The following is a 4,821-nucleotide window of genomic DNA, read 5'->3' on the forward strand; positions in this document are numbered from 1 at the left end:
GGAGATAAGAAATACTAAAATTTCTGGGCCAACTCTTATAAGAAAAAGAGTGTATGCAATCTTCAGCATTTTGAAGGGAAAAGAAATTCTCATTCGATATAGATATAGGGAAGGAAAAAAAACAAAAATCAGAATAAAATTGCAATATTAATATATTAACATTTAAAATATAAGGCAAAGTAATTTATTAAATAGAGAATTACTGAATGTTGACAAAAATATTTTAAATTTTTATAGATCAATAGTGAGATAAATACATTCAGCAAAATGTACAGCAATAAAGGCACAAACAGAATTTCACCATCATTGAGGTAGAAATAGATAAGGTTAATAGATTATGCACCAGTAATGACAAAAGGACTTGAACATAATGATTAGAAGGTATAATTCCATGAACATATGAAGAAAAATGTGCCCAGTATTTGGATAATACACATGATTCCAAGCACATGAATCATTAAAAAATGCTGGGTCACAAAGCAAGTAAGAAAAATTTCCAGTAGTAACAGCATCAAAATGTACTGTGTGGTCAATGGTTGCAGCTTAGAAATCACAAACAAGGGCTAATGAAAATGTGTTTGAAAATTTTAGACTATGTATCTGACGAATTCAGATGTACTAAAGAGAAATCATAATACAATTATTACATTTACAGATGTGAAACAATAAACTTACTATATGTCGAACTCACTGCAAACAGCCAAAATGGTGTTCTCTGGGAAATTTTAAACCATACGTAATTATATTAGAATAGAAAAAAGTTGGGAAAAAAGTGAATTAATCCCCACACAACTTAACTGGATAGAAACAGAATAAGAAAATAAACCAAGAACTGGGAAAGAACAGTAAAGGTAGAAGTAAAATAAATGAATAAAGTGTAAAGGTTCACATGATCAAGTTCTAAGAAAAAAAAATTGATGTTGAAAGAGTTCCAAAATAATATCCATAATGGAACAGGAGATGGCCATCTGCAGCCAAATTGAGAAAAAAAGATATAAAATGTTTTTGAACAATTTTTGTCTATACATTAAAAACATAAATAAAATTCCTAAAAATATTAAACCTGTCAAAAAGAAATAGTATAATTAATCCTATAGCTACCCAATAAATTTAACTATTAATTAAAAAGTTTTTTTCCAGGAAAACTCTAGGCCCACATGTTTTTATGCTTGTGTTCTATATCTTCTTCAAGGAACAGCAAATTCCACCATTTCTCAACGTTTTCTAGGGATAGGAAAATAAGGAATATTCTTTAAATCACTTTTAGAGGTGCATATAACTTTTATACCAAAGCCAGAAAAGATGAGAAAATGAAAATCTCCTCCATTACTGATTTGCAGAAGTGTTTTACAAAACACTAACAGATAATATTCAATACATTAAAAATTACATAACAGCCTCTGTGACTAGCCTAAGTACAAGGCCACTTCATACTGGAAAGTTCTAACTATATCAACAGATAAAGGAGAAAAGCCGCATATATATTTTAGTAAACGCAGGTAATACAGCATGAAGGAATAAAGCATCCATGATTAAAATTAAACTAGCTGATAAATTCCCGATAAAGGGTATCTATATAGCCTGCCAGACATCACTTTGCACAGGGAAAGCTGCATTGCACTTATTCTCATTAAAATCAAGAGCAGAACAGGGAAGTCTACTCCCGTATGTGGAATTAACACGCTAGGTCAGAGAAAGAGCCATACCGTTAAGTTAGATACACCAAGGGAACAGTGGTCGGCAAGGAACCGAAAACTGTCATTATTAGCAAATAATATCCTGCAAGCAGAAAAGTCCAGAGAAGCTTGTGAAAGGGGGCATACATTGTGTTCCAATTGGTAAAAAGCAGAACCGTCAATCAATTCAGCTGCAATAGAAAATGAACATCATGAAACAAAGGAAATGGTATCCATTCCAGGTGATTAAAGAAAGACTGAAGCATGAGAAGCAAAGCACCAACACTTTATTTATTTATTTTTAGTAATGGGGATTGAACCCAGGGTCACTTTACCACTGAGCCAAATCTCAACCGACTGGGTTTTGTTTTGTGATAGAGTCTCACTGAGTTGCTAAGGGCCCTGATAAATTGCTAAAACTTGACTTGAACTTGTGATATTCCTGCTTCAGCCTCCTGAGTTGCTGGGATTACTAGCATGTGCCACCAGGCACAGCAACACCAACACATATATTAGTAAATTTAGGAGAATGAATTTTCCATTTTACAATGAGGAAGATGGATTTTAAAGAATTCAGAAGAGAACATAACCCATAAAGAAAATGGCCGATAATTTAACCTAAAATAAAAATTAACAACATCACTTCATTTGACAGCATTGGAGAAAACAAATTAGCTATTAACAATCCAAAGATAATTGATAACATATGTAAATGACAAACGATTTATGCAGAACATACAGAGAACATCAATCATTAAAAAGACAGGCATCCAGTATGAAAGTATATACATAATAGAAAAACAATGAAGAAATATATGAAAAGGAGCTTGACTTCATTGAAACCACTGAAACACAATTTAAAAACCACAATGAAATTCAGTTCTGTAATGTATCTGATTTGGTCAAATTAAAAAATAAGAGAATAGCAAGTTTGGCAAGACTGCAGATTGACAGATATTCCAAAGCATAATTCTGAAGAAAAATAGTTATGTGCATATTGTTTAAGAAATTTTAAAAGTAGCTGGCTATGGTGGCACACACATGTAATCCCAGCAGCTCAGGAAGCTGAGGCAGGAGGATTGCAATTTTAAGGCCAGCTTTAGCAACTTTAGTGAGTCAGACATAAACGACTTAGTGAGACCTTGTGTCAAAATAAAAAAATAAAAAGGGTTGGGGATACAGCTCAGTGATTAAGCACCTCTGGGTTCAATTTTCAAAAGAAAAAAAAACCAAGAAATTAAAAAACTTAAAATGATTTTATGTGTTGCTCAGAATATATTCATATGTAGTCAAAACTTCTTAAAAACACATGGAAGTAAAACATATTTAACTACAACACTGAATATCTATGGAGAAAGGGAATATCACCAGGATAAGGTACTTCAATTGTTTTAAATTTTGAAATAACAAACGGTAGCTACTTAGACATCCCTTTTAGTTCCTCCATACCGTTTAGACCTCTGATATAAGCCATTATTTAAAACATATATTGCACCTCAGAAATGGTCAAAATGAAAATATTTTCATCAGGAACTACAAGACATTCAGGATTAAGAGAAAAGTAGATATTAGAAAGCATGGACACTGGGGCTTCCAAAGGCAACTCTTTAAGCTTTCTGCTGCTAGAATTAAGAAGTGAACAAAAACATTATCCCAGTAAATTAAAAAAGCACCCAAAATTACATCCATGTAACATAACAGCAAATAATTGAGACAATGTCTACAACTAAGTCACTGAATCATTTTACATCTCTCCTTCTTCTGAAAAATTTTCCACCCTAAATATATGAAAAAGGACTGAGTGTCTATGGAAAGTAGGCATCTTAAACTATGGGATTTTCACATTCATTTTATGACCAAAATTATCTTCAAGCAACTAAAAAATTGAGATTTATTATACACACACACACACAAACACACACACACACACACACACACACACACACACACACACACACACATATATATATATATATATATATATATATATATACATATATATTGCATTTTCATGAGCATTAAAAGTGGTGCACTGACCATATTTTCATTTACTCATTCATTCATGAAATACACAGAAGTGCTTTCTCTGTGGCAGATACAAACAAAGAAGGATTGCTTTGCTTAACAACTCACTTTTGTTGAGGCTGGCTTTGAACTCATGATCCTCCTACCTCAGCCTCCTTAGCTGCTGGAATTACACGTGTATGCCACCACACCCGGCTTCTATCCTGCATTCTTATAGCATATAGTAGCATACCCATATATCTGTGCAATTTACTTTATACATATGTAGGACTATAGCCTCTGAAAATTACAATTAAGAGAGCATGCACAGTGTACTACTATAGCCTAAAAAATGTCTTTTTAATTCTTCTTTTATTACATCAGAAGGATATGTGATTCTCTGAATTTATTTTCTCTAGAAATAGTGACCCTATCCCTCACCACCACTCATATAGGCCACAAATGTCTTATTTTCTGTTGTTAGAGAAAAATATTTTTTACTTCCAATGTCCCTAAGGTTTTTCTACTTAAGAGATACAAAGAAATATGCCTTCCAAACATAAAGGGGAGACTGATAGGAATATGAAAATCCAAACCTGAAGAATTCAGAGGTATACTAAGACAAAGCTTACTAGGATTCTTCTTGGTTGTTTGCCATTTTATGGGGGGGGGGAGCATATGACTATGAGAATGTACAGTTCAGGTACAACTAGTTAAATTAAATTCTACTCGGTTCAGGAAAAATACACAGAAAGTACATTATGAGAAGAACAAGTAGTAGTTAGAAATAGATCCAATGGGTTACTCAACCAACATGTACCCTAGGCAGGTATGAAAAGGTAGTTCTGAATCAGCTGAACTCAGGTCCACACATCCTCAGAACAGGAACATCTTGCAGATATATAATTTTCTATAGAATTTGAAAATGGCATCTTTCACTCACCACAGCCCTGTCATCAAACATATGATGTCATCAGGTGCCCAGACAGAGAAAGTGATCGCTTGTGTGGCCACCGGAAAGGCTTACTGTGTAAGAATTACTGAAAGACAATGGGTCACTTTTCAACACGACACCTTTCTAAAGCATTTTAAGGTACATTTTCTTTATTCAATGAATTTATATGATCTTATATACATCACA

Source organism: Ictidomys tridecemlineatus, unplaced genomic scaffold (genome assembly GCF_052094955.1).
Source record: "Ictidomys tridecemlineatus isolate mIctTri1 unplaced genomic scaffold, mIctTri1.hap1 Scaffold_4300, whole genome shotgun sequence".
NCBI lineage: Eukaryota > Metazoa > Chordata > Mammalia > Rodentia > Sciuridae > Ictidomys > Ictidomys tridecemlineatus.